Here is a 24,525-nt window from a genome sequence, read left to right on the forward strand (position 1 = left end):
TCTGGGCTATGGCATGGACATGACAATTTTCTTACTGGTCTTTTTGTAACCATCTATGTTCCTTTTCTGTAACTTTCTGGCCTGGAGAATAAATACTGAGAGAAGACCCTAGTTCGGGGTTATTTTTCCAAGGAATGCTTCTCTCTTGAGGGTTCCTGGAAGTTAACCCCTTGGGGCCTCTCACTGCTCAGAAGAAATGGGCTTTGAGTAATCCTTTGCATCTCCATCACCCTGGGAGAAGCAACATTACAATTCAAGAAGAAAAAGAATAGACTAAGCCAAAGGTTAGTAGAAGGAAGGAAATGACAAGATCAGGGCAAAGATAAATAAAATAGAGATGGGAAAAGTAATAGAGAAGATCAACAAAACTAAGAGTGGATTTTTGAAAAGCTAAACAACTGACAAACCAGTAGCTAGACTAAGAAAAAAATAGAGAAGATTTAAATACGTAAAGTCAGAAATGAAAGATGAGACATTACAACTGATAACAGAAGGACCATAAGAGATTGTTATAAACAATTATACACCAACAATAGGATAACCTAAAAAAAAAAAATGGACAAATTCCTAGAAACATATAATCCACCAAGACTGAGCCATGAAGAAATCAGAGATCCAAACAAAGAAGTAATGAATAAACAGAGTAAATGAGTAATAAAAAATTTCTCATCAAATAAAAGCCCAGGACCAGACTGCTTCATGACTGAATTCTACCAAACATTTAAAGAATTAATATCAATTATGCTCAAACTCTTCCAAAAAATAGATAGGGAGGGGATATTTCCAAATTGATTTTACAAGGCCATCATTACCCTAGTACTAAAGCAAGACACAGACACTATGAGAAAACTACAAGCCAATATCCCAGATGAACACAGACATAAAAATCTTCAACAAAATACTAGGAAACCCTATTCAACAGCATGTTAAAGGAATCATTTACCATTATGAAGTGAGATTTATCCCTGGGATGCAAGGATGATTGAACATACCCAAATCAATAAATGTGTTTCCCCATACCAACAGAATGAAGGATGAAAACCATATGATCATCTCAGCAGATGCAGAAAAAGCATTTTGCAAAATTCAACATATGTTTATGACAAAAACTCTTCATCTTAACATAATAAATGCTATATATGACAAGCCCACAGCTAACACTATCCTCAACTATGAAAAAGTGAAAGATTTTCCTCTGAAATCAGAAACAAGATTAGGATTCCACTCTCCCTACTTCTCTTCTACATAGTACTAAAATTCCTAGCCAGAGAAAATAGGCAAGAAAAAGAAAAAAAGGGTAACCAAAAAGGAAAGGAAGAAGTGAAATTGTCTCTGTACGCTGATGTCATGATCTTATATTTAGAAAACCCTAATGACTCCACCAATAAAACAAATAAAAATTTTAAAAACCTCTAAGAACTCAAACAAATTCAATAAAACTGCAGGATACAAAATTGACATATGAAAATCAGTATTGTCTATATTCACTCACAGTGAACTATCTGGAAAAAAACATATTGAAAAACCCACTTAGGAGTAAATTTAACCAAGAATGTGAATAGTGAATAATTGGTACAGTGAAGATTATAAAGAATTGATAAAGGAAATTAAAGCTGAAAAAATAATGAAAAGATATCTCTTGTTTATGGATTGGAAGAATATTATTAAAATATCCATAGTAACCAATCAATCTACAGATTCAATGCAATCCCAATCAAAATTTGAGTCATTCTTCACAGAAATAGACACAAAATCTTAAAATTCATATAGAATCACAAAAGACCAAAAATAGCCAAAGCAATCTTGAGCAAAAAGAACAAAGATAGAGGCATCACACTACTTGATTTCAAAATATACTGCAAAGCCATTTTAATTGAAATGGCATGGTACTGGCATAAAAACAGATACATCAACCGAATGGAATAGGAATAGACCATAAATATGTCCATGCATCTACAGTCAATTGATTTTCAACAAAGGTGCCAGGTTCACACAATGGGGGAAAAACTGTCTCTTCAGTAAATGATACTGGGAAAACTGGCTATCCACATGCATAAGAAAAAAATTAAACCCTTATTGGATATCCTGGACAGAAGAATAAACCTGCACCCTTGCTCAATCATTGTATAAGAACAATTCAAAATGGATTAAAGACAAATGTAAGACCTAAAACTGTAAAAAATGCTAGAAGAAAACACCTGGAGAAAGGTCCATGACATTAGTCTGACCACTGGTTTTTTGAATATGACCCCAAAAGCACAGGCAATAAAAGCTAAAATAGACCAATGAGATTTCATCGAACTAAAAACTTCTGCACAGCAAAGGAAACAATCAACAGAGTAAAGAGACATCTACATATTAGGAGAAAACACTTGCAAATCTTACAACTGATAAGGGACTAGTATCCAAAATATATAAAAGACTCAATCTACTTATAGCAGAAAAACAAATAATCCTGTTTAAAAATGGGCAAAGGACCTAAATGGCCATTTCTCATAAAATAATCAAATGGCCCACAGATAAACAAAAAACATCCTCAATATCACTAATCAAAAGGAAAATGCAAATTAAAACCACAATGAGGTATCACCACACACCTGTTAGAATGGCTATTAAAAAGATGAATGACGATGACAAGAGTTTGCAAGGATGTGGAGAAAAGAGAACCTTTGTATATACTGTTGGCCCAAATGTAAATTAACATAGATATTTGGGAAAATGAAATGAAGGTTCTTTAAAAAACTAAAAATAGAACTCCCATATAATCCAGCAATTGCCCCTCTGGGAATATCCAAAGGAACTGAAATTAGTGTGTCAAAGAGATGTCTGCACTCCCATGTTCATGGCAGCATTATTCACAAGACAGGGAAATAACTGAAGTGCCCATCGATGAACAAACGGATTAAAGAGTGATTTTATATATATTGTAGTGTGTGTGTGTGTGTGTGTGTGTGTGTGTGTGTGTGTGTGTATATATATATATAGTACTGTATGTATGTATATAGTGTGTGTGTGTGTGTGTGTGTGTGTGTGTGTGTATACTATATAGTAGTGTAAAGCTACTATAACTTCAGACATTATCATATGTATGTACAAGTATCTGCAAATAGTTCAGTAAAATCAAAAACAGGTCAGACACAGGCCAGATCAATTCAGTCAAGTTAGATCTCAATTACAAATAGGAGTAACCCACCTCAACAGAATGTAAGCAAAACAAAGAAAAGAGAAAAAAAAAATCACTAGTCCTACAGCAATCACAGGGAGAGGCACATGGTTACGGCCTCAGTGGTGTCTAGATTGCCTGGACTTTAGGACACTCTGTTCACAGTCTCCTTCTAGTCCATAAACACAGACTCTTGTGCATCTCCAGGCCCCCACACAAGCAGATCTGTGATTACCAAAATTACAGAGGGCACAGCAGGCTCATTCCCCACCCTGGATGAAATATTCATCATGCAGGGCTGGTCATGCAGCACTATGGCTGGCACATCTGGGTCACGTGTCACCCCTGTGGTCACACAGCTTACCCATTACTAGAATAATGTGGAGAAGAAATGTTGGGCAGACAAAAACAACAGACACTCCAAATAATTTAGTAAATGATAAAGATCTTATTTCAATTCATCAGGTGATATAGACTGAATGTTTGTGTCTTCCCAAAATTTGTATGTTGAGGCCCTAACCCCAAATGCAATTGTCTGTGGAGACAGGGACTTTTAGAAGGTACTAAAGGTAAAATGAGGTCATCAGGTAAGCCCCAAATCCTTCAAGACTGCTGCCCACACAAGAGAAAGAGACACCAGGGCTTTCTGTCTCTCTGCCCAAGGGCACAGTGGAAAGCAATAAGGAGACTATCTGCGAGCTGGAAAGAAAGACCTTATTAGGAACAAACCCATCGGCACGTTGATCTTGCACTTTCAGTGTCCAAAATTGTGACAAAATAAATGTCATTGTTTAAGTCATCCAGACTACAGTATTTTGTTATGGCAGCCTAAGCAGACTAACAGTGAGTTAGAAGTAAATTAGTTATGTCATAGTATAAGGAAGTGACATCAGAAGGTAAAATAAGATCCCCACTACACACAAAATCTAGTCAAGCAACTCCAGGGAGAGGTATCAATGAACAATTCAATTTCAACAATATTCACTTTCAACAGTTTAAAAGATAGAAAGACCTGATACCATGCTATGTCCCAAGAGAAATCTTCTATTCCTATGACATCTTATCAATATACAAACAGATTCCCTTTGAACAACAGAATAATAAAAAACTGTATTTTTAGTGCAGGATGCAGTAATAGCCAACCTTGAAGCAATTTTTGATAAGTAGTAATTCTACCCCACAATTGCATTATGCAGCATTTCTGAAGTATAAAATTAATCTCTGACACTCAAGATACCTCTGCTTTAAGAAACAAAAACCCATAACTTCATTGCTCACATACCCAAATTTATAATCTACATGTGGCAGACACATCCTAATGCGACTTCATGTAACCCTCTGCCCTGGGCTGCGGATGGGGCTTATGATTTGGTTCTAACCACCAGAATATGGCAAAGGTGCTGGGATGTCACGCCGGTGATTATTGTTATTTAAAACCGTCCTAGCAGACTAGAGTAAAATCCTTCTTCACTACCATTAAAGAAGCAAGCAGCACTGTGTCTCCTGCCTATGAAGAGACAGGGAAATGTGGCAACCAGTGAGAAACTGGGCCCTCAGTCATACATCCTCCAGAAAACAAGTGCTGCCAAAACCTGAATGAGCTTGGAAGCAATGTTCAACACTTGAGCCTCCAGGTGAGAATGCAGCCCCACTGACACCTCGATTGCAGCCTTCCGAGATTCTGAGCCCAGAATCCAGCTAAGCTGTGCCCAGACTCCTGACCCTCAGAAACCTGACATAGTAAATGTGTGCTGTTTTGAGCTAAGTTGATGGCTATTTCTTAGGCAACAAGAGAAACCTAGTGCTCTGTATAAATGTCCCCAAACAGAGAAGCTCCTAAGCTGGATATTTCAGTAACCCCTCACATCATCACTGACAGTGGTTCTACAGTGTTCTGCTCTGCCATTCTTAGCCCCACACCTGAGGCAGCAATATGAAACCAGGGGACACATCCACAAAGAGCAACATGCTGCTGAGGAAGAGTCACCTTTTCCATGTCTGTCTTATCCTTTGAGGAAACTTTCCCAGACATGCCACTGTCTTCCCAGAATGTCACTGGACAGATCTGAGTCACATACCCCAAAGGAATAACAAAAAGATTAATCTGAGCTAGTAATAAAAAGCTGAACAAAGATAAATCCATAAATAACTTTGTATAGGAGTAAGTAAGAAAACCAAATCACATCTTCACCAAAAGTGAGAGATGGCTCGTATGTTAAAAACAAACCCCCACCCCCACAATCTGTTGTCATATCCTACCAATTTCTCACAGACTTTTTATGAAAATTATAATAACTAATACCATCATATCTACAGATTATATATTGTTTACCAAATACAAGGTAATATTCAAATCAAGTTATAAAAACAAACCCCCACCCCCACAATCTGTTGTCATATCCTACCAATTTCTCACAGACTTTTTCTGAAAATTATAATAACTAATACCATCATATCTACAGATTATATATTGTTTACCAAATACAAGGTAATATTCAAATCAAGTTACTTAACTAGTTTACTCCTTACAATGACCCTTAGAGGAAGGTTCTGCTATTACTCCCTTTTTAAATATAAAGAAACAGAAGCTGAGAGAGGTTAAGGTAAAAGTTATAGTAAGTGTAGCTTAGATTTACCAGGTTGTCCCTATTAGTGGCAAGGCATGCACACAGTCCTCCATCACTGGACACAGATACATAAAAGATCCCTTGGTTTACACAGCACCTGGTGCACATACTCATAACTGTGCTGCTGCCACCATTTAAAGATATGAGAAATAAGAACAAAGGAGGAACTTTCTTTCCAGAGACTTCTTTTCACTGAGTAGAATGAAATAAGTAACAATGTTCACAGTTGTTATACTTCTCGCTGTGTAACGGAGATGCAAAAAAGATTACTCAAAGCAACACTGCAATGAGAAGCCCAAAGGGAAAGCACCTAAGCAACTCCTCTGTTAGAAGGAGAAACTGGGTACAGCCCTGATTCAAAGTTAGCTTCTGTTTTTATTATAAAGACAAGGAAGTTTCACAAGAAAAATCAGTTGATTCAATCATTTCAAAAGGACACAAAGACACAGGCAATGTGACAAAAGTTATCCATAGCTAAGTATAGCTTAAACAATGGAACATAGTAACGTCATTAAAACAGCATGTTATTCAAAAGTATAATTAGTGAAATGTTAAGCTAATTACACGGTGACCATTATCTTTAACTTAAGATATAAGTATTTTTATAACAGCTAAAACAATCATTACATTCCTATGATTCTGTCTATCTGTGATTGTATCTTAAGTTTCCATTAACAAAAAATTTTCCCTTCAGCAAACATTTCTCACATATTTTCCTACAGCAATTCTTTAAAATCTCTTAAGATTGGTATGTCAACCATCTGTTAACATACCGTACCTAAAGTATACAATCCCATACCTAAACAGTGATTGGAGTTGATTTGATGCGCTATTGCCTGCTTAGCTGTAGGCCGTTGCCTCCTAGCTAAGGACTTTTGTCCCTTAAGTTTTTTAACTAACGAGCCCTATCTAAAAAATCAAACAAGAATCAAGATTTCTAATCCTTTACATTTTGTAATAAAATGAAATATAAAGTACCAGGTGGGTATTTCCATACCTTGCTGTAGAGCTAGAGCTGGGGTCTGGAGCTCACAGCCTGTTCACAAACCCTTCACATGCTAGGTAACAGCAAAAAGGTCTTTGGAGCCATAGGTGAAGAAAGAATAGTCCTTATTCAGCACACACACACCTAATAGGTAGGCAGTAGGAACAGAAACTCTACTGCTACCGGCAAAGTCCAAAAAAAACTGAGCAGCTGCCAGCAGAGTAAACATGCTCTATTTTTAGATGCAAGCTCCCTGCAGCCAGCTCTGCTTCACAAACTGAAGAACATACACAAGCAACAAACTAGAAAGATACATGGGCACACATGCCTGCTAACTCCACCCACACACAACCTGTTTACAAGGAAATGTGCTGCTTGACCCCCAACCAGACCTGAGCCAAGGGAGCTTTACTAAATTATCCTATTTTCTCCACAATTGTGCATGTAATTTTGAATTTGCACACCATCCTGAAAAGTAATTTCGTAATGTTTCAAAATCTTAAAAATGTTCACATTCTTTATTCAGCATAACTCCACATCTAGAAATGTACCCTAAAGATTTAACCAGATGTGAATTCAAAGACCTTATATGAGGATATTTGGTTGAGAGCTCATATTTACAATGCTGTCACACAGAAAGTAACAAGAATAGATAAAAAACAATGCCTACCAATCCAAAATGAGCAAAGAATCTGAATTCACATTTGTCCAAAGAAGACATGAAAATGACCAACAGGTATATGAAATGGTGCTCAACATCCCTAATCATCAGGGAAATGCAAATCAAAACCATAATGATAAAACACCTCACATCCATTAGATGGCTATACTAAAAAAGAGAAGATATAAGTGTTAGCAAGGGTTTTGTATGCTGTTGGTGGGAATGTAGATTGGTGCAACCATTGTGGAAAACACTAGCTTCTTGTTTGCAGACATGCAAGTAATTGTACAAAAACAAACAAAGGAAAAAAAGAGCATCTGAAAAGCACACAAATAAACTGGAATCCTATTGGTTAGAACTTTAATAACCTCCTCACACAGAATGATCATTGGTGTGAAACAGATAAGGGTTACCCAGAACGGAAATAGAGCAGGGAGTCAGGAGTGAGACATCCTCAGACAGTCAAAAGATTCTGTCAACTCCTTCCAATTTTGCTGCAACTTCCTTTGAGGTCTCCAGGGGAACTTCTGTGTACAGCCTTCCTCTTCTGTTATTCTTGCCTGCAGGAAAAAAACCATGTTAAGTAGATGGGTCCCAACTTCCTGTCCCCACCTGAGATAAAAATTTCTGGACCCCCACAATTTCAAGCCTTCACTTTCTCTGGGATTTTACTCATCTGATGGGGAAGTCTTTGGACCCACTTATCCCTTCCGTTGCTTCTTGACATTCTGGGTTTTTGCAGGAATTTGTGGGGCTAGTACTGTGGTAATGACCACTCATCTGCCTTATCTCTTTGGAGATCAGGTCAGTCTTCCTCAGGTATTGATTTTTGGATGTCCTGGATCATAAAAAAATATAAATATTTCATATACCAACAGACAAAAGTTCTTATGCACCTTCTTCTCCAAGTGCAGATGAGATGGCCTCATGACCACTAAGTGAAACCCATTTCTCACACATTGATGTCCCATTCTGAGGTGCCATGATTATTCTATCAGAATAGGATCCACAGGGCTGGCCAGTTAGCTCAGTTGGTTAGAGAGTGGTGTCATCACACCAAAGTCAAGGGTTCAGATCCCTGAACCGGCCAGCCACCAAAAGAACAAAAACAAAAACAACAAAAAAAGAAAATAATAGAATTCACCAGCTTAGGACACAAATTTTAAATGGTGAATTTAGGCCTGTACCCTTGAATGCCTGATTTTGGAAGCTTGTGATAGTATATCACAATAGAATGAATTAGGAAAAAGAAAGACAGCATTTCTCTAGACATACAAAATAACAGAAGCCTATGGGAACGCTACATTTAATACTGTAGCAAATATACTTGAAAATCAAGTGTGCTACTTCTTTAACATTCAGTGAAATGATAGTCCACAGGCCAAGGATCAACCAGATAAGAGAGGAAACACTATCTTCAGCCATTAGGTTCTGTCATTAGCCGAGTCTGCTCACATCCCTCCTCACTATTCTCCATACCATAAAAACATCACTAATCTCTGGTCCTCAACAGCTGCTACATTTCAAAAAATTCTGCCAGAGGTTTGTTTTGTATTTCGTAGACATGTTTGCAGAGTTCTTTCTCCAGAGACTTGTAGATAATTTTGAAAAATTCACCATAAAAATGGCCCATATAAAAGTCAAATTTGACGTGATTATTTGGATGTAATTTATAAACCCATTGAAGACTGGCTTAAAAATGATCTCCATTAAAATAAACACTGTTTAGTCCTGAAAAAGGAACTAGTTTTTTAGTGAGGTGGTTTTTCTAAGGAGTGTCTAGAAACTACTTTTTTCTTATAATAATGCTCATAAAAACATAAATGGAGAAATTATACTTCAATGCACTGTCACTCCTTTTACCCCCCAGCTTTCATCAAATCTAAATCCCAGCCAAGGAATAGAGACTCAGTCAAGTAGTGGACAGAACTTGGTTTATTCAGACACCCATCTTATGGGCTCAGCTTCTCATAAAGAGATATGCATCCCATGTGGACCCAGAGAAATCACTAAATGGGGAGTCCAAAACATGAAAAGCCCTTGATCCAAAGGGCATACAGTCCAGGCTCCTCAGTCAGAGTCCAGTTTCCAGCAGGTCTGAAAGAAGTGAGCTGAGCTTGGAGGAAATGAACACAGTGTCCTGGAGAAATGGAGAAGTGTCCTCCATATAAGCCCCAGGGCGGTTTGTCTTACTGCCTCAGAGAAAGATTTCTTCCAAAAATTAAATTGATTTGAGTTCAAATATTAATACTAAATAAATTTAAAAGTTTGAGAAACTGGTATTAGTTCTGGAAGAATCAGAAATGTGCTCTCTTTCAAAAATCACCTTTGAGAAATTTCTGTAGCCTGAATAGGTGGGATCTGGCCCTGCCAAATCCCAGCTAGCATAAACTTCAGAATTTCCAAAGGAAATAAAAAAAGAGATATTAACGCACATATTTCGCACTAAAATTTATTAAGGATATAAATTAAGCTACTGAAATTTGAAAACCTAATTTTCTTTTTCTTTTTTTTTGTGGCTGGCTGGTTAGGGGATCCAAACCCTTGATCCTGGTATTATCAGCACCATGCTGTAACCAACTGAGTTAACCGGACGGCCCTAATTTTACTATTTTTTGAAATGTTCATGTGAGAATAGACAGCCTTATCAAACGTCCCTGGTAATATTCAAAAATTAATTTTTCATTAGTTAAATACAAAGTCCACGTATTCATTTTACAAGCCTCATATCTGTACACGAAATAAAACATTCAGAAATAGAAAACAAGAACATTTATTAAAATACCTCATATTTTGCAATTCAAAAAAAAAAATAGTTTCAGACAGTAAAATTACAACGTATTCAGAAATTGATAAATTATGGGATGCCATCCACGCTTCACCTTAAGGTATTGAATTTATAAACCATCGCAAGAAGTGTGAAACAGAACAAGTGAAATATTAAGGAGAATGGAATTACACATATACAAGCAGTAAATTTTGTTCTTTTAAAGCAATTCCTCAGCCTTCACCCTCAGCCCAGGCCCTGGCCCCATGAAGACCATGGAACTGAGCCCAGACCTCCGCCTTCCAGGAGAATAGATAACAGAAATGGAAACCCCCTTCTTCAGGAGTCAGCGAGACATCGCGTACTCCACACAGGCAGTGTGCAGTGGGCTCCAGACAGAACCAAACGGAGCCAACCCTGCAGTCGACAGCAGGGCAGAGAGAGAGGCCGACCAGGAAACGGGCCGAGGGCGGAGCGAGGGAGGCTCGCCGGCCCTGCCCCCGACCACGCCCCTCTTCGTGCGACCAAGGCTCCGCCTCCTCGCGCAGTTTCCTTTTGACCCGGAAGCGAACTCTCCGGAGCCAAGGCCCACTCGGGTGAGTGCGCTCCGGTCTTTGTCGCTCAAACTCGCGTCTCGCAACCCCCTCCTAACCCAGTCCTCCACACCCGGGGTCGGTGGTCCCCGCTGACTTCACAGGCTCCGGGGAGCCCCGCGTTGCCCTGAGACCCTCCGAGGCCGGTTGCTCCGCTGCCGGGTTCGCGTCTGCGTCAGCTTTTGGTTAACACGCCCCGAGGCCGCCTGCGCCGGGCCTGTTAGCCTTGAGTGTGTTCACCGTCTTCGCCCGCAGCGTTAGGTCCCCAGTCGGCAAGTGGATTCTTGCCTTTCGCCTCCAGCCTTGCCCCTCGGCCCCTTAGGGCAGTCCCGGGATTCTGCAGACCCCAGCCCTCTCCTGAGACCCTTCCTCAGCCTTGTACCCCATGCGGCAGGTCCTTCCTGCTCCCCCGGCCTCTCCTTCGCGGCCACCGCCTGGGGAGGCTCGAGCCCCGGGTTGGAGGAGGGGACTGGCCCTGTCCTGTGACACCCCGTGTCCTCTTGCCTAGTGTTTACCTTCCCGATGTCCCACTGGAAGATGAGCTCTTCCCGCTCAGGGCATTGTTATTCCATCCCTGTGGACGTCTAGGTGGGCCGAGGGATGAGGAGAAAAGAGAGACGAAGAGAGAGATAGAGCTAGTGAGGGACAGTGAGAAAAAGGGAGGGTAAAATAGAGGATGGAAAGTGGGTGGGTATGACAGACTTGGAAAGACGCAGTAAGAGTGCTCCGGGGCAAGGAACAGTGCGATCAGACTAAAGGGGATCGATCAGCAGAGAAATGGAAGAGGGCGCGGAGAGGAGGGGGCATTGACCAACAACAGCAGAGAGGGCAGTAGAAGGGTTGATCTCAAATTTATTAGATGGTTTTCTAATTTTCAAATTACTTTCCTTTTAAAATTTATTTGTTAAGTTCAGATTATGAGACCGCAATGCTTTCCCAGTCTTTATTATCTATTGAAAATATTTTTGGTATTTAGTAAATAATTTTACAGTATTTAAACTTGGTAATGATATTAACTTTTTATCTTAACAGTCAAAACCAAGTTTAAACAGTCTAATATTTTCACCAGGTTTTTTTTTTCCCCCTTATGTGATCTTTTAATTTAATGGGCTGTGGGCTAAAGTTTCCAACTAAGTATATGATCTCTTCAAGTTTTTTGTCTTATTTTCTGCAAATACTCAAGGATGGGCTGGATTGTCCTGGAACTTTGTTCTAACAGATCCCATCTGTTCATCTGTTTGAGTAAATTGTTCAAAGATATTTCCAGAGCTGACCTTCTTTTCTGTTTTCCAGTGCCAATAATTAGGTCTTCTTAAATTATATATTTTTTGATGGCTTAGTGTGTCCTGGAAAAGAGAAATTAAGTGCTTTTATACGATATGATTAAAACCATGTAAGACCTGTTGCGCTTTTATACGATATGATTAAAACCATGTAAGACCTGTTGCTCTTGGTCAGGAGTATGAAATATAGTCTGAAATCTTTAGGAGGGATGATAAGGGCAAATCCTGCTACTTTCCCTTCCAGGTCACACTGGAAAAGAGAAATTAAGTGCTTTTATACGATATGATTAAAACCATGTAAGACCTGTTGCGCTTTTATACGATATGATTAAAACCATGTAAGACCAAGAGTATGAAATATAGTCTGAAATCTTTAGGAGGGATGATAAGGGCAAATCCTGCTACTTTCCCTTCCAGGTCATGTCATTCCTGTGAGGCCAGTGCTACTGGCCTCTCCTATTTACCTCTCCACCTTTGACACAAGGCAACTGGGTAGGGAAAGAGCAAGACTTTTTAGATTAAGCCCAGAACAGAGGTATCTCTCCAATGAGGAGGTGGCCCTTGGTTCTGGGAACGGGGCTTGGAGGAGGAATGGCAATGCAGTTTGGGTGTTCAGGATCTAGGAATGGGGGAGAGCCTTGGGAGCTTAGGAACAGGAGAAAGGAAAAGCTCTGCCAGTTCTCACCCAGTGGCCCTGTGCTCAGCAGGTACTAGCAGGGACTGAAGGTTCTGTGACTGAGGAATCAGACCAGCTCAAATAGCCACAGCTGCCATGTAGCATGTGGGCTTCACTAGGATATGAGGGCATTATGAAGAAAGGGGCAGAAAAACTCACTGTTTAGTTTCCATGTAAGAGTTTATTGTCCTGAATTCCTGATGGTTCAGTGGAAAGCAGAAGAGTCTTTTTCACGTGTTGAGTTCTGCCCCATATGCATGGTTGTGGTATAGGAAGATGGGGTATGTTGATTTGAAGCCCCAAAGGGCATACTCCTAACATTCGGGAGTGGTTTCTCAATACTGACCTTACCTGAGAAAAGCTTAGTGAAGGAAAATGAGCAACAGTCAGGAATGGCTCTTTCTCTGGTAAAAGTCCTATTTTCATTTATTGTTTGTTCTCTCCTTCCTGAAATGCTGTTTTGAGGACATGCTAATCTCTGACTCTCAAATATCCTACCTAACACATTTCCTAACTCACCAATAGCCTTACCTTAGCCCCTTCTTATCTTCTGACTGATACCATTATATTGTGAACCTGTGAAAGAACTAGTGAAGTGATTTCGTTTAGGGGGTCATATGGGTGGGGCTTCACACCCAGACATGGAGTAAAGATGGGGAGTGTGCCCCATGAGGTAAATGAGGTTGGCCAGTAGGGATTTATTTCAGGGGCCAATCTGGATGCACTCAGCTCTTTGTGGATCAGGATTAAAGAAACATTAGTGGTGAATTAATGTCAGGAATACCTGACAAATCCTGGAAAAGAAGATTGATGAGAAGAACTTTGTTCTACCTGATTATGTAATGCATTTGAAGCTTAACAACGAATCAGTGTATATCTGGCCTCAAAATATTAATGACTTGGGAGAGAAGGGAGAATTTACAAACTGAGCCATGACAGGTTAAGGTGGCAGTTCATCCACAGGGTAGAGTGTGTTTTATTCTGTTATTGCTTGAAAATGGAATCAACCTAAATGTAGGAGGATTTTCAAATCATTCACAGCATATTCCAAGGAAACCTTGGTGTTCATGGATTTCTAAAGATTGCTGCATTGGATGCTTCTTAGCACACTGACTTCTCTGCAGATGTCTGAGGGTTCCTCCACTTTGGGTAAGTCAGGGTTTGATTCCTCAGTCAAGGTATGATGCATTTCAAATTGTAATAGATTCTAGAGAGATGCACCCCCAGAACTGCAAAGATGTCCTCATCTATCACCAACGTGTGAGGTTCCCCCCTGCTTTAACCAGGACGTGATACTATATATTTTTTATAGATTTGGATAAGATGACAAGTCTTTGTTTTTATTTCCATGTTATTACTTGTGAGGCTGAATAAATTTTATTTTATAGACATATATGTGTAAAATGAATTTTTCTACTTATTTTTGCTGTATTTTAGGTACTATTTTCTGTTCTGTAGTTTAATCACACATACATACTGACACATATATACACTTTAGTGTCTTATGTTTCTGCAGTGAAACCAAAATCCATCTTTAATGCACTTTGAGTTTTGTAATACAAAATATTATAAAACCTATTTTATATTATGTTCCATTCAGTTCTGATATTATATTGTTTAATCTAAAATTAATCTGACGTACCTTGAATTTTCAAATAATATAGGTTCAGATGAAATTTGACATGTCTCCATTTTGCTCTTTTCATATTTATTTTTGCTGTACCCTCACCAAAACTCAAAATAGAGAAAAAATTGATTTTTAGGGCTAAATCTCTTTTTTTACCTGAAATATCACAAGTGACTTTTAAGTTTAGGTTGCACTGAATTTCTGCAGTCACCGAGGTTTTATGTCACTATGTCCTTCAGTCTAAGAATTTGGCTTGCTGGGCTTTATTCATGTCATTTTTATTTCTTCAATAAGTTAAAAAAAATTTTTTTACATGGGTCTGCAAATTTATTTTTAGTGGGAGTTATTATATTTTGCTGTTGTAAATACAGACTGATTTTTGTGTGTCTGCTTAGTTTATAAATTATTCCTACTGAACAGGAAATATGGATATCAGTATATTCAAAATAGGTTTGTCTGCTTTTTAAATAATCTCATTATTTGTAATAATTAAAATGGATTCTTCCACTTTTTTGAGTTTGTGGTTATATCATCTGAGAGTAACTAGTTTCAGCTTTTTGACTCCATTTTTGTATTTCCTCTTTCCTTTCCTCTTTTCTTGGTCGCAACTCAGGCAACCTTTGCGAAGGTGAATGGCAGCAGCCCTGGCCAGCTCCCTTTTGTCAGCTTTACCTTTACTGGAAGTGCTTACTGCCAAATGTTTATTGAAATTTTCTTGATTAACAAGAATTACTCCCCCCATTTGACATGATTTTTAAAGATTTTAAATTAATTTTAAAGATGTAAATGATTTAAAATATTTTTTCAAGGGCCTATTGATGTGATCTAATTTTTAATCTGTAAAATTACTCTATGAAAGTGATAGGTTTTCTAGTATTGAATCATCCTTTCATTATTGCAATAAATGCCACTTGACAATGTTGTGTTATTATTTAACCACACCAGTGATGACCTAGTGGCCAAAATAAATAGATGAATAGCTAAAATAAATAGATAATGGCTATTGCACTGATTTTTGCAAATGTACTCAGTAAAGATTATCTAATTTCCTTTTTTTTTTTTGCATTTGTGTACATTTTGATTAGCCTAATAATGAAGACAGGCTTATGTTTTTCTTTTAGAAGAATTCACATTACAGAGGAACTATAAGTGATTTAACATGTTGCCAGAACTCTCACAAATCCCTTTTAGAAATAGATTCTAGTGTATAATTTATATATTAAAATTGGCTAATCAGATTGTTCTTATGAGTGAATGTTTATAACATATTTTCTTGGAAATGAATTTATCCTACGTATTCAAATTAGTAATTAGTGAGAACAGAATTCTTCCCATTTCTAACGTTTTAAATTATTGCCTTTAAATAAATAGATGCATTTCTAGCATTTTAAATTATTGCTTTTAAATAAATAGATGGTCTGTTTTAATTGCCAGTATTATTTTTTCATGGGTCTTTTTAATTTCAAGATTTAAACTCTCAAAAGTTTTATTTGACTGATTTATGTCAAATCTGTTTCTTCATTACATTCTTTAATCATTAATTTAATATTATTATTTTAACTTTTATTAACAGCTGCTTAATTTGTAATAATTTGAAAAGTCAAATAACCCTGTTTCCTTTTTCTTTCTCTTTGTATAAGTGTTTTTAAAGTTTTACATTTTTTCAAGATCATAGCTATAGCCTTAATTCCATGGTTTTGACTACTTTCATTTTTCATATTTATCATGACTAATTGAAACACCCTTTGATTTTATTGTAACCCTGTTGTTTAAACTATCTCTGTCAGTTTGGTTTGTTTCAACTACTTGATTATTATTTTCATTTGGATTTTACCATGGTAACTACCTGTTACCCAGTTTATATATTATTTTTTACAATTGGCTGATATTTTCTCTTTGCCAACTACACAATCATATTTGACATAAACCCACTGGTGTACTTAAGTGGAAAAAAGTCTCTATAATTTGGATAAAGGTTCTCTTTGTATTTGCTAGTTATTTATACTAAATCCTCAATAATCCTAATCACGTTACTACATTACAGATGTAATGATTTCAGAGCACATTGTTATTAAATCTGCCTGTCAAATTTAAGGAATTAGCAATTTCTCTTTGAATTTTTGTTTTTAATTATGTGTATTTCCAACATATATTTTTAGCTACATATGCATTTGTGAATATAATATTTTGATGTTTAATTTCTACAAGGATTTAGGCAGGACTCCAGATTCAAACCTAACTGCCATAGACCCACCAAAAATGTACATTAAGCCCCCAGTGCCGTTTCAACACCCAGGGCCTGGTTGGCCTTCCGCCATTTGCACTACTGGGCCCCTTGATATCTGGACATCTCAGTTGGCATAACTCTACTGTGGCTATTGGTGGGTCCATTCATCTGTGCTGCCTGCTGGCAGGGCCGACCCGGGTCTGCATGAGCCATTGCTGGGCCCTTTGGATGACTTAGAAAATTCTAAATTGCTCATGAGTGTGGGTCACCCTCCACATGCCTTCCAGTCCAGCACCATCCTTTTGTGGCACCTGTGGAAATTTAGATCATAACCAAAGGTGTACTAGGACACCCTTCATACACCTCAGTTGTCTGTCATGGCTAGTCCCACACTACTGAGCTGAGGCAGTTAATTCTGAGGAGGTGTGTGTGGGTGGGGACACCCTATCTATCTAGCCTTTCCAAGAAGGTAAAAGTGGTTTGTGGACCTCCAGGTAGACTTAGAAAAAATTTTATGGTGGCTCTGTTGGGCTAAGGAAACTCTCCTTGTAAAGGGTGGCACCAGAGGTTTGATGGGACATGCAAATTTGTACTGAGTCTCAGGCACTGAGGTTATAATTCCTGCCCAGTTGGGTCCCTGACTCTGGAGAGGGCCTTGGAATATTTTAGGAGGCCCATACAACTGAAGGGTTCTAAGTAGTATAGCAGAAGTCTGGAAGCAACTGTGTGTATGTGCGTGTGTGTGTGTGTATGTAAATGTGTATGCTGGGGAACCCTCCATAAAGACCTTCAGTAAATCAGACAATCTCTGTGAATAGAGCAAATCTATGGAATCTTGTATAACAATCACCACAAAAATTATCATTAATAATAAATGTGATACCAAAAGTAACGTTAATATACTATAACAATGACACTGATGACTATTATAATGATATTAATATTGCTCCTAATAAGAATGATAATAATGATAAACCTAAGGAGTTGGGAGATTAGAGGACAGACTTCCCTAAATGAATGATAGGGTACTGATACTGGGCCTTATGGGGAGCTTCAGATTCAGAGTTGTAGTTTTGCATGATGAAACATGTTCCGTAAGGCAAACATAGGCAGTAGGAAGGAAAAGAAAACCAACCTGCGGGAAGGCATGGGCTTATTTAGGGACTCGTATGCCAACCCACAAAGGAGAGGCCTGTCGGGAGGGGGAAAGGGAACCTGTTGTAGGGACACAACAGGTTGCACAGACCCCAAAACATTTCATGAGTTCATCTAAACTAGCTGACATGTAGGGAATCCTTGAAAGGAAAGCAAGCCTCCGATTATGCATCCAGCACACAAAAGCCCCACCTATAATGTACATAGAACCCTCAGAGTTTCATGAGTTCATCTAAACTAGCTGACATGTAGGGAATCCTTGAAAGGAAAGCAAGCCTCCAATTATGCATCCAGCACACAAAAGCCCCACCTATAATGTACATAGAACCCTCAGAACCGTCTCAGTCCTTGCAGCCTGGCTTCCCTTCTGCTGTCTGTTCCACCCAGAGTCATGGGGACCCAGACATATTGAATTTACACATGTTATCCCAGGGCTGTTGGGGGAAGTCATCCATAGTGCTCCCAATCCAGCAGGGGCTCATGGGCCTCCATGAGCAGTTCCTGGGCTGGCGCAGGACAAAGTTCTACAGTTGCTTTTGAGAGATTGGCTTTCTCCTTGCACCAGCTTATCCTGGGCAATGAGTGGATCCAGAACATTTTTAGACGTTCAGGCAGGTCTAGAAAGCTGTACTTGAGCTTCAGTTGTTGTCAGTGGTGATCCCAGGCCCCTGAGCTGATGTACAAAATTCTGAGGAAGGTTGGGCTGGTTGTGTATACCTATGTCTGTTGGGGAAAGCTGCATAATTCTCAGTGAATCGAACATTTCTGTGTTCATAGAGCTAATCTATTCAAGTGTATGATAACAGCCACAAAATTATTACGTAGTAATAAATGTAGCAACAAAAATAATGATGGATAACAGTAGAAATGATGACCATGATTTTATTTTAATATTACTACTATTACTAATGATAGTAAAAATAGGCCATAGGAGATTACAGACTCCTTTAAATGAATGAGAAGGTAATGATCTCTGCAGTCAAAGGGTAGTCTGTAGTCAGAGTCTTAGGTTTGTACAGTGGAAGGTGTTTAGTAAGGCAAATGGGAGCAGCAGGAAGGAAAAGAAAAACAACCTGGAAGAGAGTGTGGTGAACATGTGGACTCATGCACCAACTGTGGGAAGAACAGCCTAAGGGGAAGAGAAGGAGGGACCCTGGTCTGGGGACTGAATAGGACTGATAACCCAGTAGCTTTCAAGAGATATGCTAGATGGCTGAGGGGCAGAAAGGGAGCAGGACTCCTGATCTACACTCATGCCCCCTGCAGTGCAGCAGCCACACCTGCCAGGATCTTGAAACTCCCCAGCAGTATGTCATCCCTCACCACCTGGCTGCTCCTCTGCCATCTCCTGTCTCTGAGACTAGGAGGTGGACATCTTGGCTTGCATTTCTCTGCCCAGAGCTGTTGGAGGGTGTTGTCCTTGGTGGTCCACAGCTGGCAGGGATGATAGGGGCAGGTCCTTGTCCATCAGCAACCTCTGGTCTACAGGTCTTCCGTCTCCATGATAGAGTTCACAGTCCATCGCTCAAAAAAACGTATATATCCTCACCCTATTCACCTTTCATCAGTTCCTCCTGGAGAAATTTCCACTTTGTCTCTTTGGCACCTGCTTTCTAATAAAGAGCTGAAATCTATTGGATAGAATAACACCAAACATTGTGCTATCATAAACTTACAACTAATAGCCCAAGTTTAACAACACTAATTGTCAGTCCCAATAATGTTTGGAAATCATGTACTACTTACAGATAGTGTGTGTCTGTACAGTTGGAATACTTTTTTTTTTCTTGTAATACATGATTTTCTGTGAAAAATAGACAAAATTCCCCCTTGGAGCTTGCATCTAGGTTAGTCTAACCTTTTCCATAAATGATAAGATTTTTTTTTTTAAGTTTATTTATTAACATTACTTTTTAAAATTATTTTTTACATTCTATGATGTTGCAGAGCAGTTGGGGGGAAGAGGAAGAGAGGGAAGGGAATAGGGTGAGAGAAGGAGGAAGGAGGAGGGGCGGGGTTGAAGCCTGTGGCACCCCCCTCCCACCTTCCTGCATGGGAGACCAGGGGGCTTCCAGAGGTGGCTTGGTCATTGCTGGCCTGGGTACAGATGTCAGAGGGCTGTGGCTGAAGCCTTCGCCCAGTGATCAGATATTAAATATTTTATGCTTTGAAGACCTTACAGTCTTTAATACTTGTGCAAAATTGGCCATAGACAATACATTAAAAAATGTGTAGCTGTATCCCAGTAGACACGGAAATTTGAATTTCATATAATTATTAAGCGCCACTGCGCTCTCAAGTGGCGCACTGTAGCAGTGCGCCACCGGGCCAGCCCCTTAATTGTTTCTTTTGATGTGCAGAAGCTTTTTAGTTTGACATAATCCCATTTGTTTTTTTTTTCTTTTGGTTGCCCATGCTTTTGCGGTCGTATTCATGAAGTCTTTGCCTCAATCACTGAAATATGAAAAAATGGCTATTATCTAGTGCACCATATAAAAAGGGACAGCCGGCAAGATTTGTCTGAAGTCTGTAGTATGAGGACCCTTGACTTGTATTATTGTTTCCATAATCGGCTCTTGTATCCTTAATAGTATCATTTCAAATACCAACATCAATAAAATTCTGTCCCCAACCTTCTCAATATATGTGCTGGACCACCTTCTTAAAAAAAGTAAATCTCTTTGGAACCTTTCTTCACCAAAAGTTAAGAAAATTTTTAAAGAAAATCGCGTATCTCAAACTTCCTTTGCTCCCTCTATCCTGTTATAGTAAATTGCTTCCCTCTAGGAGTCCTTTCTTGGCCTTTCCAAGCTGGGGAAGTTGCTTTTATTTTCTCAAACACTTTTCTCTCTGAGTTGTAGTTTCTGGTTTAATATTCCACCCAAGGACATATCCATCTCCCGGTTGGAATCTTCCTTTCTTCTGCTTCTGCTTTCCACTAGAGAAAACTGCTTGGAAAGGCTTTTGTGATAAGATTAGCTCAACCTGCATAATCCCCCTCTTAAAGTCAGCTGAGTATTAACCTTAATTACATGGGCCAAATCCCTTTGCCATGTAACATACCATAAGCACGAGGGGTCAGCTACCACAAGTGCCAAATTTCTGCCTGAAGTTGCTACTTGTCAAAAATGCAGACTGCTGGTGTGACCAAAGAGTGCTGCTGGGTGACCTTTCTAATTTCCAGGTTCCACAGGGCTTTCCTAACCTATGAATTTTGTAGCTAGTGCCAAGGTCAGGAACCTTGGAGGCCTGGTACTGTTGTAGAGCTCTTGTTTTTCTCACTGTTGTGTTCTGGCTGCTTTATTTTTTAATCGTGCCCAACAGATTGTATCATGGAATTCTCAGCACATTTTCTGTAGAATGTAAGGTAATTTTAGTTTTGTATTGCTGTTTCTATCTTAGCAGCTCATTGTTTGTTTAGTTAGAATGTCTGTAGATCAGTCTATTAAAGAATAACAAAGGTTCATATGGAGAGATACCCCAGAAGACGACAGGTGTAGAGACACAGGCTAAGGGAGTCACCAGTGTATCCCAGCACCCTGCACTCTTGCCCTTCTGCTCACTTGTCAGCTGCAAACAGCCCTCACTGACCCTGATGTAAATAAGAACAGCTATGGCTCATAGTGCACCATCTGTGGGCACTTCACTCTCAGTATCCCATTTCCATCTGTCTACAACCCTATGAAGAGGAAGGGGTCATCTCTTCATTTGTGTGTGACCCAGCATGTGCGGGAGCCTGGCTGGAGCCCAGGCAGGCAGAGCCCAGAGCCTGGGCCCTTGACCCTTGAGGTATCCAGTCCCTTGAGCTGTTTCAGTATCCTGCTGGCCTTGGGGGCATACATACTACGTGATGATGATGATGATAGCAATGGTGGTAATGCAGGCTGTGACACTGAAGAAGGTTATGGCAATATTAAGAACTACTGCATTGTTTGAGCACTGCCATCTGCCACGTGACACCTAGGCATATTCTACATTAATTCAGTTCGTCTTCACAACACCCTCTAAGTCAGGAACTGCTGGTGTCTCCATTTTCTGGCACCTTGTTAGAGCACTTGCCAGGAGCAGCAGCACTGTGTAGTAGTGATAAGAACTCAGACCCTGGAGTCAGATCCTGGCTCCACACCCTGGAGCTCTCTGCCTACATGTGATAGCTGGGCACAGTTTACTTGGCCTTTTTTTATTTTTGTGCCTCTCTGGTCACATCTGCAGGACAGGGAAATATTAATACCTCCTTGGGAGGGTTGTAGTGGGGAATTACATGGTTAATACAGCACCTGGTAACTTAAATAAATAGAAACACTCTCTTAATTCTGCATTAGCCATTCTTCTCCCTTCTCCTGTGCCATGTTTTTGTTTCCAAGTCTCAACTGCTAACGTTTCTGGTAGAGCTTCCCTGCCCTCTTGCCTGACGTGGCTCTCTGTTCTGCCCTGATACTCTGACGTCCCAGCACTCCCCATTATCTCTGTATCTTCCTGCATGTTCCCTGCATCTGCGCCAGCACTGTTCTTGCCACATTGTTGAGCACTGTTGATGTCCTTTGTTTGCTATGTCCTCCTCCACAGACTTTGTGATGCAAATACTACTGTATTCTCCAGGTCTTTTCATCCCCTTGTATTTGTCTGTGAAAATGAGCATCAAAAATAATAAGATGTGAATCTTCAATCACCTTAAAACAAATTCTACAAAAGGATATAGGGGAGGTAAAGAGCAAATATAAGACCTCTAGCGCCTTGGGGAATGACCAATCAGCAACCTCTTATGTCTCCAAAATTACATAACACCCCCCCACCATTATGCAGAGTTCCCAGCCAGCTACTTCCTCTTCCTGGAGTAGAACCTTGTGCCCCATTTACTCCCAATCCTCAGTTCATAGACACTGAGGCTCCACCTCTCTCTGTGGCCCAGCAACGGGATAGAAGATCCAGATAGAAGGGAAAGGAGAGCAGAGCCGAGAGGCTGGTCCGGGGGTCCTGCTCCTCCCCAGGCAACCCTTGATACAGACAAGGTCTGGGAAGAATATGGGGCTACAAGTGCAGAGGTTGGACCCTGGCCCCTTATACACTGCTGCTAGGCAGGGGAAAGGCATCTGAAAATGGTCCCCGATCACCCCATTTGTGCTCTGAGAATAGCAACTCTGTCCTGTCACCGCAAAAAGAGCTGAGCTTTCGTGGGGTTCCAGGCCCAACAGAGGCCGGGGGAGCAGGTAGGAGAGAAAGGGCCTAGGCCTCAGACCCACCCCTGAAGGGATAATTGGCCTCCGCTGACCCTTGCTGGTCTCACCCCAAGTGATGCTCATCATTGAAGCATGAAAGGGTGGGGGCTAGAAATGGGGAAGGGGCTGACTTGTGGCTTTATGGTTAAGAGGGTGTAGGAGGGGGGTTGTCTTGAATGTGTACAGAGCAGGCAAACTGCTCTTACTGAGACTGTTTATGGAAGAATTGGGCATAGGTAGGAAGCCCTCTCTAAACCACCACTTCAGTTTGACTATTTAGGAGTGAGAAAATGCTTCTGTGGCCAGTGTCCTGGAGGAAAGGAGATGTGTTTCACCTCAGAGAATACTAGGGCAGACTTGTGGGGGGAGTGGGTACTGCTTGGCCTTTAGTCAGTTCCAGATCTCCACCAAACCCTGGGGAGATTGAGGGGAGGAATGACAAGCTACTGAGGTACAGGCCTGGAATTTTCCTGACTAGGTTTCTAGCAGGGTTGGGAGGTAGCAGGGAAGTGGGATATCTGGGTCTGTGGAGTGGAATAAGGAGGAGGGGCTGCCCTCAGGTAGAAGTGCGATGTCTGGGATACAAAATACTCTTCTGTGCCTGAGGGGAGCAAAGGATTATAACAATTTTGATAGAATGTGTAAATGTAAATGCAAATGCAGATTCTTACACAGACTGGATGAGGTGAGACAGAGCACTCATCACCTTTGCTCTTCTGTAGGAATGTGAGCCTCAGCGAATGGACTTACTTTTCACATAGAGACAGAAGAGAAACCTTGAAGTGATGCATGGCACAGTCTCCTCCTTCCCCCAGGGTAACACCTGCTATTAATCACCAATCCTCAGTTTATAAATGAAGAGTGCGCCCTGTACCGTGGAAAATTCTTCCCTTTTCTCCCTCTATTCTTCTATTACTCACCACTGATTTCCTAGCTAATTCCTATGTAATATCAGTCTGATAATTTTTATTTTTATTTTTTTTATTTTTTATTTTTTTTCCTTTTTGTCTTTTTTCGTGTCTGGCAATGGATCGCAACCCTCAGTGTCGCGCCCATACCGGACCGGGACCGCCAACGGGATCGCAACCCTCGGTGTTGCGCCCGCACCTCGCTCAGCCAGTGAGCAGCCGGTCTGTATGTGGGATCCGAACCCTCGGCGGGAGCGCCGCCGTGCTCCCAAGCAGCACACTGTAGCAGTGCGCCACCGGGCCGGCCAAATTTTTAAATATCACATTCCCAGCACCTGCCATAACACCTGGCTCATTATTCATGCTCAATAATAGCTGAGAAAAAACAAATAATAAAGCTTTGTGAATTCTTCCTGTTCCTCATCTCACTTATCCATCCATTTTCTCCCTTCATGACACTACCAAAACCCTGTGACAGAAAACAGTCATATATTTCTCAAAACTCAACGGTGCCGGGCCGGCCAGGTGGCGCACTGCGCTAGTGCGCCACTTGGGAAGCACGGAGGCACTCCCGCCGAGGGTTCGGATCCCACATACAGACCGGTTCCCGACTGGCTGAGCTAGGTGCGGGCGCAAC

The 24,525-nt window shown here is 40.4% G+C and overlaps 1 protein-coding gene across 3 annotated transcripts in view; it reads left to right on the forward strand.

Moving 5' to 3' along the window:
- Positions 1 to 12,537: 12,537 nt before the first annotated feature.
- Positions 12,538 to 24,525, forward strand: part of ZNF596 (zinc finger protein 596) — a 46,039-nt gene continuing 34,051 nt past the window's right edge. For 2 of the 3 annotated variants that reach the window (XM_008588082.1, XM_008588084.1), the window contains exons 1-2: positions 12,538 to 13,904; positions 23,703 to 23,796. The gene's annotated coding sequence lies outside the window, so the exon portion shown is untranslated. The remainder of the gene's footprint in view (positions 13,905 to 23,702; positions 23,797 to 24,525) is intronic. The other variant, XM_008588083.1, reaches the window with a different exon arrangement.

The sequence above is a fragment of the Galeopterus variegatus genome, unplaced genomic scaffold (genome assembly GCF_000696425.1).
Source record: "Galeopterus variegatus unplaced genomic scaffold, G_variegatus-3.0.2 Scaffold4669, whole genome shotgun sequence".
Lineage (NCBI taxonomy): Eukaryota > Metazoa > Chordata > Mammalia > Dermoptera > Cynocephalidae > Galeopterus > Galeopterus variegatus.